This window comes from Diabrotica undecimpunctata, unplaced genomic scaffold (assembly GCF_040954645.1).
Source record: "Diabrotica undecimpunctata isolate CICGRU unplaced genomic scaffold, icDiaUnde3 ctg00001684.1, whole genome shotgun sequence".
NCBI classification, from domain to species: domain Eukaryota; kingdom Metazoa; phylum Arthropoda; class Insecta; order Coleoptera; family Chrysomelidae; genus Diabrotica; species Diabrotica undecimpunctata.
In genome coordinates this window covers 9,520-21,283 of record NW_027312618.1, presented here as the reverse complement: position 1 = coordinate 21,283, position 11,764 = coordinate 9,520, and the positions used below count along the sequence as shown (strand labels likewise).

General features: G+C 36.1%; 1 pseudogene; it reads left to right on the top strand.

The window, feature by feature from the left end:
* The first annotated feature begins 241 nt into the window (after positions 1–241).
* Positions 242–9,283, top strand: LOC140431677 (dolichyl-phosphate beta-glucosyltransferase-like; annotated as a pseudogene).
* The last annotated feature ends 2,481 nt before the right edge of the window (positions 9,284–11,764 follow it).

Below are 11,764 nucleotides of genomic sequence, written 5' to 3'. Positions count from 1 at the left end.
AGTTAATAAAGATGGTCCCAGTCATATTATATTTATTCAAAAAATAAAAATTTGATGAGACTAAGTACTGGATTTGCTTTTTACCCATTCAAATGAAGATATATCCAAAAAATTTAAACTTCCAAATCAGTCTCAGTAGGAGTGATTTAACTGATGAAACTTATCTAAGTATTACTTTTTACTTATTTTAGTAGGTGGATATACTTAAACATGAATCTTTGTTCTGTACAACAAACTTAACATGCCTACTTGTTTTTCTTTTACAGTTCCTCTTATGTTAGATGAGTGTGTTGATTTCTTAGAAAATAGATGTAAAGATTTACCAAATTATAAATATGAAATTATAGTAGTAAGTTGATGGCAGTAGAGATAAGACTGTTGAAGTAGCTCAAGGTATGCAAAAAAACTAGGAGTTGAGAAGCTGAGAGTGTTAAACCTTGAACAAAATAGAGGAAAGGGTGGAGCTGTAAGATTGGTTAGTATTTTTAAAGTTTTCATTAAATATCACCTTGTTTTTCTGTATAACCTATGTTCTTATCAACCACTTTATCTATATGTATTTTTAATCTTTATACAAAGGCGCTGAAGGTGCTCATTATGTAGTTATATGTAAATATTTTCACATATTGGCCATCATCAAAATAGTCTTTATATATAAATATATATCTGCAAAAATTTTTTCTAAAATCAGTCCTGAGTTTTTTAAGTGGTTCTTTGTCAGTATATTGCCTCTTTGTATGCTTTGAAGAAAATGTGATATTGAAAAGAAATTAGATATTGCTGATATATTTTGTGTTTATATATATATATATATATATATATATATATATATAGTATATATATATATATATATATATATATATTATATATGTATTATATATATATTATATATATATATATATATTATATATATATATATAGGTATTGATACAGTAGGATGTACTGAAGGTATACTTTTTAGACATTCTTATGAGATATACACCTCTGGGTATGACTTTATGATCCTCTTTATATTTTGTCATTTGAGCAGAGAATCTCGCCCGTGTGGAGCTAAAGCATTCCAGTCATAAACTCCCTTCTAAGTAAAGATTTCCATTCCACTTTTTTTCTGATAGTAGCCTATAGGAGTCATTCATGGGTATGCAATTAATTGTATTTTCTTTATCATCTGAGGATGTCTGGGGGATTTTTTTTTTTCAATTTGGTTCCACCGTTCTGTTAAAGCATAAGTGACTAGACCAGACTACTGTAGTATAAAGCCGCATGCTTATCATGAATAAGGTATTCCTGGATCTTCTTCAAAACTATTTACAACTCTATAAAGAATTAAGAAAACCGGAATCATTTGTTTCTATTATTTTTTTGATGAGCTTGGCTAACTTGTTGTTTCCTGAGACAATTTGAGCTTGATAACTGAAATATGATTATTGGGAGAATTTTCTTTTTTAGGGAATGCAAAGTGCAAGAGGGTCTGTACTATTGTTTGCAGATGCAGATGGAGCCACCACTTTTGCAGACATAACAAAAGTTGAAGATGGTCTTTTTAGTTTGGTTAATTGTAAGTAAAACATATCTGATTTGATCAAAACCTAGCCTAGCCTCCTCAAGAATTTCTCTCCAGTCATCCCTATCTATCGCCTTCCTCTGCCAAGCATGTATTCCCATATTTCTCCTGTCTTCATATATGTTATCATGGTACCTTGTTCTGGGCCTTCCTCTTCTTCTACATAATTTACGCCTGGGCGTAAAATAGCTTTAGTATTTTAAGCATGGCATCTATTGTTGTACATACTTCTGCACTTAAAATAAGCACAGAAAATACATAGCACTTTATAAATAACAAGTTCTTTACAAATTACATTTCCATATATGATCCAAATAGAAATTTTAAACCATAAAAATGGCTTAGATATTTATCTAAGTGTTATATACAGGAATGTACTAGAATTACTGGATTAAGGAGGTTATGAAACTATTTCCTTGTGGCATGTTTAGATTAAATATTGTTTTGTATGGGATTAAACCCAGAAGCTCTGGATATAAATGTATATCCTGGCTGGCCAATCTTAGGAAATGGACTGGTCTAACGTCAATTGATCTATTTTGAGCTGCTGTGAATAGACCCAACATTATGGGTCGCCAACATCACAAGAAGATACGCACCTTTGGGAAGAAGATTCTGAGTGGACCCAAAAGACTTCTTCACAACTACACTTTTAAGCCTTGAATAGATAGCTCAACGTGAGCTAAAGATGTAACCTTTCATATTTGTTTCATATATTAAGCCATACACTAAATAAACTGAATTGTTGCCAACATGCTTCATATTTTCATAATTCTGTAATAGTATATTTTTAACCTTCTGTTTTTCTTTAAGGCGATTATCAAAAAGACCCTTCAAAAGTAGAAGAAAAACTGGCGATCTCAATGGGTTCCAGAGCTCACCTTGAAGAAGAAGCGGTTGCTTCTAGGAGCTTCTTCAGGACAATACTGATGCATGGTTTTCACTTTCTTGTGTGGTTGTTTGCTGTGAGGGGTTTGAGAGATACTCAATGTGGTTTCAAGTTACTTACTAGAGAAGCCGCAAGAATTTGTTTTGAAAGTTTACATGTTGAAAGATGGTAAGATGTATTTTGCTGTTTTCTTATGTCCTCTATAGCTTAGATCTGTAGAAATAGTATATTGATAGAAAAATGGCATTAAGTAATAACAAATTAAAAAGTAATTTAATTTGAAAGAAATAAATACTTTGCAAATAATCCTATCTGTATCTGTAGAGTAGGGAGGGCGAGTTAAGTTTCACAGCACTTAGGCCACAATTGACCCATTGTGCATCCTCCCAGGGAGATGTCACCCTTAGCTCATTGTCCATCCTGCCAATTCTAGGAAGGTGGACAAGTCACCAGGACATCTCTCTTATGTGGGCAGGTGTTGGCCAGGACTCGCCGAACGCGTACTCTCGTATTAACGATAACTCTGGGCATTCACATAGGACATGCTCTACAGTTTCGTCTTCTCGTTCACACTTCCTACATAGAGGTGTGTCTGCTAGCCCCAGTGTATGGAGGTGTTTGCTTAGTTGACAATGACCAGTTAAAAAACCAACTGCCAAACGTAGGTTTTTCCTGGTCATCCCAAGTACTTCTTAGATGTTGACTCTTCAAGGTTGCTTAGTGTTACCCTGGCAAGTTTACATCCTTTCCCTTCTTCCCATCTTTTTACGGTTTGAGTATGGGAGTGACATTTGACAATTTCCGCGATTGTTGTAGTTGACCAACCAAAAAGATCCCCAGGTCCTAAGAGTCTTAGGCCTGCCGCCTTCCTAGCTAATTGGTCAGCAATGCGGTTGCCTTTATTCCTATTGTGTCCTTTAACCCACCTCAGGATGATGGTATTACCATCCGAAGCTTGGGTTAGTGACTTGTGACACTCCATTACTAAACCTGATGTGACACGTGGTCTATTCAAGGTTAGTAGCGCTTGTCTGCTATCTGTGCAGATGATTATAGTTTTACCTGCTATACCTTTTTGGGTTATCTCTTTTGCGGCTATGGAGATACCAGTCAGTTCTGTCTGAACTACGCTGGCATTTTTGCCCATACCCCACTTTATTCTTAGGTTCAGTGATCTGGAGTATATCCCGCATCCTGAGCCTTCTTTCATTTTGGAGCCATCGGTGTATATGCAATAGGCATTTGCCACGTTTGTCTCCATGTACTGTCCTGTTTCAATTTTGTAGGGTTTGTTGAAGACAAACTTTGGTTCAATTGAGTCGCAGCCTGCCTGTAGAAGTGGTAACGCATCCAACTCTTCTCGCCAGAAACGAGTTCTCAATTGTCCCATTCCTACATCAAGGTTTGCACCAGCTGAGCGCAGTCGCATCATTGTCACTAGCGCCACCTCTTTGACATATATATCTAGAGGCGTGATGCCAATGATCAACTCCATTGCAGCAGTTGGTGTTGTTTTCATGGCACCTGTTATATTTATGCAAGCCATCCGCTGAATATGGTTTAGTTTGTTAATCGCTGTTGCCTGTAGCACTTTTGGTACCCAAGCAATAGCTCCGTAAGTTAGCATTGGCCTAATGACAGCGGTGTAGACCCAGGCGATCACCCTGGGCGTGAGGCCCCAGGTGCGTCCGACCGTTCGTCGACACTGCTCATAGGCAATATATGCTCTTTTAGCTCTACCATCTAAGTGTGAGTTCCATGTTAACTTCTTGTCAAGGGTAATACCAAGGTACTTCACCTCGTCAGAAAAATTTAGACTGTAGTTTAGAATCCTTGGGGGTATTAAGCCCGTGATTCTTCTTTTCCTGGTAAAGAGGACCATCTCAGTTTTCTTTGGATTTATAGATAGTGAGTGTTCCTTGCACCATGTTTCTATTAGTCGGAGAGCAACTTGTGATCTCTCACATAGTGTGCTCTCAAACTTACCGCTTTGCAGGACAGCAATATCGTCTGCATAGGCTATTGTGTAGAAACCGTTGCTGCTGAGTTGGTCAACCAGGGTATCTAGAACTATGTTCCAGAGTAGTGGTGATAGCACCCCTCCCTGTGGACAGCCCCTCGTAACCATGCCTCTAACAGAAACGTCTTCTACATTTATGCTTATTGCTCTATTAGAGAGCATACTGAATATCCATTCGCTTATGGCCAGGGGAACATTCCTGACGTTGAGCTGTTGGGTGATAGTTGGGAATGTGGTTTTATCAAACGCTCCCTCAATGTCTATGAATATACCTAGGGTGGATTCTTTATTATCCAGCGATCTTTCAATTCTTCCCACTACATGATGCAGTGCAGAATCGGTAGATCTTCCCGAAGTATATGCATGTTGATTTGGGTGAAGTGGGTTATGGACCAGAACTTCATCCCTTATGTACCTCTCGCATAGCCTTTCCATCGTTTTCAACAGAAAGGATGTTAGGCTAATTGGTCGGAAAGCCTTTGGTAGGGTGTAGTCCATCCTACCTGGTTTTGGTATGAAGACCACACGTACCTCTCTCCACTTCCTAGGAATATATCTCAGAACCAAAGAGGCTCTGAATATTTCCACGAGGTGCGGCAGAAGGATATCCAGTCCCCACCGTAGTAGGGCTGGATATATGCCGTCAGGCCCTGGTGATTTGAAAGGGGTGAAGCACAATATGGCCCATTTTACCTTTTCCTCATTAATCATTGTTCTGGCGAGATGCCAGTCGTTTGTTGACGGTATGATTGCTTCTTCCATCCGGTTTGGTGCTGTTGAGACACTAGAACCGGGAAAGTGTGTTTTCATCAGGACCTCAGCACTTTCGCGAAGGTTGGAAGTTTTATTCCCATCTTCCTTCGTTAGTATGCCGACATGCCGATGTGGGTCCTTTGAGAGCGCTTTTTGTAACCTGGAAGCCTGCGGGAAATCTTCGATTTCCTCACAGAAGGTTCTCCAAGCAGCTCTTTGTCTTTGTCTGCAGACTTTTTTAAACTCTCTGAGATTTGATTGGTAAGAATCCCAATCCTCTTTGAGTTTGGTGCGTTTTGCTCTATTAAAAGCTGTTCTTGCTGTCTTCCTAAGGTGTTCCAATTCAGTGCACCACCAAGAGTTGGTTTTGCGACTTTCCTGGACCATCCTTTTTGGACAGGATTTTTTATAAGCATAGCTTATTTTGTTTTGGATAGATACCGCATACCTTTCCAATTCTGTATTAGTTCCTGGAGTTGAAGCCCTTTCATTCCGCAGAGCATCTTCTAAGAGTCGGTTGTAGAGTTCTACATCCGTCCTCTTAGGGTCGCGCGATTTGATAAGGCTTTTTTCCAGACTAATATTATAGGTTAGCCAGCGGTGGTCGGACATAGAAATATCCTCCGATACCTGCCAGTTCTGAATTTTATTCGATATTTCAGCTGTTGCCAGCGTGATATCGATGACTGTTTGGCTACGAACATTAATAAAGGTAGGTTCGGTGCCCTTATTTAAGATATACAAATCTTTTATAGTAATATAGTTATAAAGAGACTTACCTCGGGCGTTGTTATCTCTGCTGCCCCAGCCTAGATGGTGAGAGTTCGAATCGCAGCCGATAATAAGTTCTACCTTCTGACTGAGACAATGGTCTACCAGATCTTCCATTTCCCTTGTTGGTGGTAGGGTGGCTGCATCTGAGGGTAGGTAGACTGATGCTAGTATCAACTCTCTATTTTTGCCCTTTCCCCATGGGCACTTCACTTTAACCGCAGTTACGTCTGAGGTGCAAAACTGCGCCATAGGGGAGGCTTTGATTTTTCTGGGAACATATATTGCTGTTCTCGGTTGTTGATTGCTTGGTAAGCTGAAAATTTGACCGTTTAGGCTGCTAAGACCAGTTATTTTGGTCTTATTTATCCAAGGTTCTTGGATTAGTGCTATTGCATCCTCCGTTACATCCAGGCGGCGACATAGTGTTGCCGTTGCCACCTTTTTGTGTTGGAGATTGCATTGAATAATAGTGACCTTATTTTTTTCGACATCCTTGCCCATGGCTTAGGTATCGTTTCGGCTCTTTTTATATCAAATAATCCTAATTACAAATACAATAATTAGACCAGGACTGATACGTGAAAAAACGACTAAATTTAGATGTGAGAGGTGGTATTCGGATTTTTGCAGAAATAGTTAGGTGAGAACTTCAGTAATAATAATTGACTTATCTTCCATCTCAAATAGGTGGCGAACATTAATAAAACAATTAAAATATTTAAAAATTACTAAAAACATTTTTTTCCTACTTTCCTTGCTTATAACTTTAACTTGTCGACTGCCGATGACTCAAGAGTTGAGTCATGACGGTTTCTACTTACAGGCCGATGACTCAACTCTTGGGTCAAGTGCACCGTATGACATAATTGACTCAGTATAGCTTAGGCCTTCAAGAAGTGTTGTGTTGTGTCAGCTATTTACTTCACGTTCTCTTGTTTTGAGTTGGAGTTCCTCCCTAAACATGTGTCGTCCTGGAGCCGTTTTTAATTTGGATTCATGAAAGGCGTAGGTACGAGAGATGCACTGTTTAGTCTAAAGGTATTATTCCAAAGATGCAGAGATATGACTTTCGATATCTGCACCTGCTTTGTGACTACCAAAAAGCATTTGACACAGTTCAACACCGAAAAATGATGGATGTTCTAACAAAAGCCCAAATAGATGATAAAGACCGGCGTATAATACAAAATTTATACTGGAGCCAATCAGCCATAATAAGAACAAATCTTGAAGATGAACCGATGGAAGCGATCCAGATTCTGCGAGGCGTTAGACAAGGATGTATACTTTCACCTATATTATTCAACCTATATTCAGAGAAAATATTTAGTGAGGCCTTGGAAAATTGCGAACATGGAATCCTTTTAAATTAAGAACGCCTAAACACATCCGCTATGCAGATGACACCGTTATTTTTGCATAGTTTAAACAGTTTACAGCAACTAATAAACAAAGTAAATGAAGTAAGTGAAAGATTTGGACTACAAGTAAACATATCAAAAACTAAATTTATGGTCATTAACAAAAATAAAATTAGAGACATCCAACTGCTTATCAAGAATACACCAGTGGACCGAGTAAAACAGTTTACCTATCTTGGAACAATAGTATGAGATTCACTCACAATAAGTAAAATGTAGAATAGAGAAGGCTAGGAGTGCATTCGGATCAGAAGACTCCTAATTCAAAAGACAGGATCGCCATGTAATAAATAAAGCTTCGCTTATGGTATCGTATGGTACATTTATTTAAAACACTACTGTACACTCTTACAATATTACTTATCCTAAATGGAATTAGTACTTAGTTGATGTTGCGCCAATACGTGGTATATTGACTTGCCATCTTGACGTTAATTTAGTTCTGATCTTTGAGATAATAATTGTTGTCTCTTTTATAATAGTCCTTGCTATATCAGCTGTCGTTCATAAGTGGGTCAAGTTTGTTTTATCAGTCTACGACAACAACAAGGTCGCGATCCACGATTCTGCTGACTCGCACATTCCAACCGAGGATGTTTCTTGTGTATGTCCTCGATTTGATTTATTAAAAACATATTTTATATAAACAAATGCGAAATGTGTTACATGTTTCTTTTAACTTATTCTTTATATGAATTGTAATATTTTAGGGATAATAACACAATGGCCAAACTCTTTAAAAGCCACAACCTTAATCTGGAGATAAAAGTAAAGCTCCTACGATGTTATATCTTCTCGATATTATACTACGGAGTTCAATGCTAGACACTCACTGAAGCGATGGAGAAAAAACTTAAAGCTTTCGAGATGTGGCTATACAGAAGAATCCTAAGGATATCATGGACGGACAAGATAACCATCGAGACTTTACTGCGAAGAATGGGGAAAGAAAGGGAAGTGATGTATACGATTATAAGGAGAAAGGGAAGTGATGTATACGATTATAAGGAGAAAGTTAGAATATCTCGGACACATAATGAGAAACAGCACTAAATACAGATTACTGAAAATAACCCTTCATGGCAAAGTATTCGGAAAGCGAGGAATTGAGAAAGGAAGAATACCATGGTTAAAAAACGTGTGGAAATGGTTCTCCACAATAACAACTAATCTATTTAAAGCGTCAGTTAATAAAATAATTATAGATAGATTGATCGCCAATATTCGAAGCAAATAATAAAGGGGGTATCAATTGAAAGAAGGAAGAGAGGAAGAAAAAATAGACATCATTAAAAGTTGTTCAAAGTGCAATGTCGGAGAGGAATCTTCGGGCGATAGTTTGAACAGATAGGCGAGAATGGAAACGGTTAGCGTAAGACGCTATGAAAAACCGCATTGAAATAAAAAGGAAAAAAAGATATGGATTTAATCAATTTAAATAGTATGTTTTATTGTTAAGGTTAAATTATGGAAGACGTACATATTCGGTTTAGTTAGAGGATGCTGTGTCAGGCAAGGAAATAAAAAACATCAGTAGTAAGTATTCAGTATCTTCACTGCACTGCTTTTGTATTTTACGTGGGAATATTTGTTCGGTTGGAAAATTTTCCAGGGTGTTTTAATTGAGTTCATTGTGGCAGTGTTTATGGATTTTGACGAAAAATATACTGTTTTTTCTTATGTTTAGCAGTCTTATAAAAAATTTTATTTTATGCGTTAACAGAGAATGTTAGCAAATCAATGTTACAGAACGATTTCGTAAAATATTTCATTTTTAGGGCGTTTGACGTTGAGATGTTGTATATTGCACAAACTTGAAAATTCCTATTGCCGAAGTGGCTGTGAGATGGACTGAAATCGACGGATCCAAAGTTACACCGGTATGGAGTTGGATCCAAGATGGAATGTTTTAGGGACTGATTTGGTTAAGATACACCACGGAGCGTGGAAGATAAAATCAGAGAAAAGCGATTAAAGATGGTTGAAGTGCATTTAACTAGATGTAATAGCTTTTTATTTAATTTTTAGATAATAAATTTATAACTTTATTTTAAGCTTTTTATTTGTTTTTTGTCTAAGGTCCTACTAAAATCTTGTTTTGTAGCATGGAATATATTTTGTAGAATCTTTGTGCAAAATATATTCTGACTGGCATATAAAGAGTGGTACGTGTACGTATCGCTCTGTAAATTAGTGTCGATTTTGGCAATTTAATAATTTAAATACCAGTTTTCATCTTCTTCTTTTTATGTAGACATAACTCTGTCTGTTTTTCAATGTACCTCCAGTAGTTGTCGTTTCATCATTTTCGTGTTTTCCTACTGATCGTCTTCCTATTGGGAACCGTCTCTTGCCATCTTTACTACTCTATTTGTGTTATTCGGCTTATATATTCGTTTCCATTCTATCTCTTCTATTTCCTTACCCAGTCCTTGATGTTCTTCAACTTGCATCTACGTCGTATATCTGTACTTCTAGCTCTGTCCTATAGTGATTTACCATCAATTTTTCTAAGTGTTCTCAGTTTTATTAGTATTTAATTATTAAATAGTGGTAAACAAACATTGTGTACAGATTGGTGATATTTTCTTCATTGCTTCATGCAACATGTTTCCAAGCAGCTATGCCTACATGCAGTAACCCCGAATCTTCAATATCCACATCTTACGTTGCTGCTATGTAGAAGCCACAGTTAGAATGCAGTGCAGGTAAGATAGGAATGTATTTCTTACGGAAGATGGCCCACCACGTTGCCGGTTTGCCCCGAGCGCGGCATCAGGACCGGATTTAAGAATCATAGAGTAAGAGACTATCATTATTGTTTCAACTAAAGCATGATACAATCATCAATGTATAAATAAGAGAGCTTTAAATAGCTTTCATGTAAACACATTCTTTGGGAAATAAAGATCATTATAAAGTCGTTAGGAGAAGCGAATCAGTTTTAATCCCCATTGTCCACGCAAAGCAAACATTCGATTTGGGTACTGGCCATTAGACCAAAAACTTGTTGGCAAAAACTATGAAAGCTCAGTTCTATTTCGTTTTCGCAAGAGGATGAAAGTATCTACATCATAGAGCCGTTGCCAGTATCTGTCGTGAAATTTAAACAGGAAATGACTCTTAGTGTGCAAATGTATTGAACTATCATCTCTTACATAATTTGATCATAATAATTATATATTAATAAATTGTATTTATAAATACATATTAAATTTAGATTAATAGCTTTAAAAACTAATTATTGTTGTGTATTGTGATTGTGCTATGCCAAAACAACTAAATAGTCTGTAGAAAGCGATAAGCTTTCAAATAAGATAGATTATTTTGAACAAGAATAATGGCGGGACTTTTTACTATTAATGCTCTAAAAGAGGTAAGTTTAAAATTTAGAATTATAATTTTGTATTAAAATGTTTTCTTATGTATTTTAGTGGATTACAGTAGTCTTAAAACTAAGTGTATTTACCGTTAATGTAACAGTTTGACAAATAGTTGACCTGTTAAAAATTCTCACTTGCTAACTATTCTGATGTTTTGGCATTTCTGTGGGGTTCTGGCGTCGTAAATCTTGAATGACGTGCAATCATTTTTATATGAAAAATTTTATAAAAACCGTTGCACGTCACAAGTTTATATAAAGTGACGTCACTTATATTTAAAATTTCCGAAACGTCAACCTTTAGAATTAAAATTTTCCTTGGTATAATAATCAGAAAAATGTAATCATCAGTATATTAGGAATTTTAGAATTATATTGATTAAATAACCAAAAAACATTTGTTATTATTAATAATATAAATTTATGAAATAACTCTTTAAGTCTAATATTTCACAAAATAATAATGTTTAATAAATAAATTAGACAATGTACGCAACTGATACGGGAATACTTCAAATTTTAATGACAGTTCAGCGTGTGGCAAAATTTGTAATAGTGTTACCCAGCTTTTTAAGTATAATTTTATTTATGTTTTGATTTCTTACACAATTTGATCATAATATATTAGACATTAATAAATTGTATTTATAAATACATATTAAATTTAGATTAATAGCTTTAAAAACTAATTATTATTGTGATTGTGCTATCCCAAAACAACTAAATTGCTGTAGAAAGCTGATAAGCTTTCATGTAAGATAGATTATTTTGAACAAGAAATAATGGCGGGACGTTTGTTACTATTAATGCTCCAAAAGAGTAAGTTTAAAATTAAAGATATACAATTTTGTATTAAAATGTCTTCTTATGTATTTTAGTGTGTTGCAGTGAGTCCTTAAAACTAAGTGTATTTACTGTTAATATAACAGTTGACAAATAGTTGACATTTTAAAAATTCCAT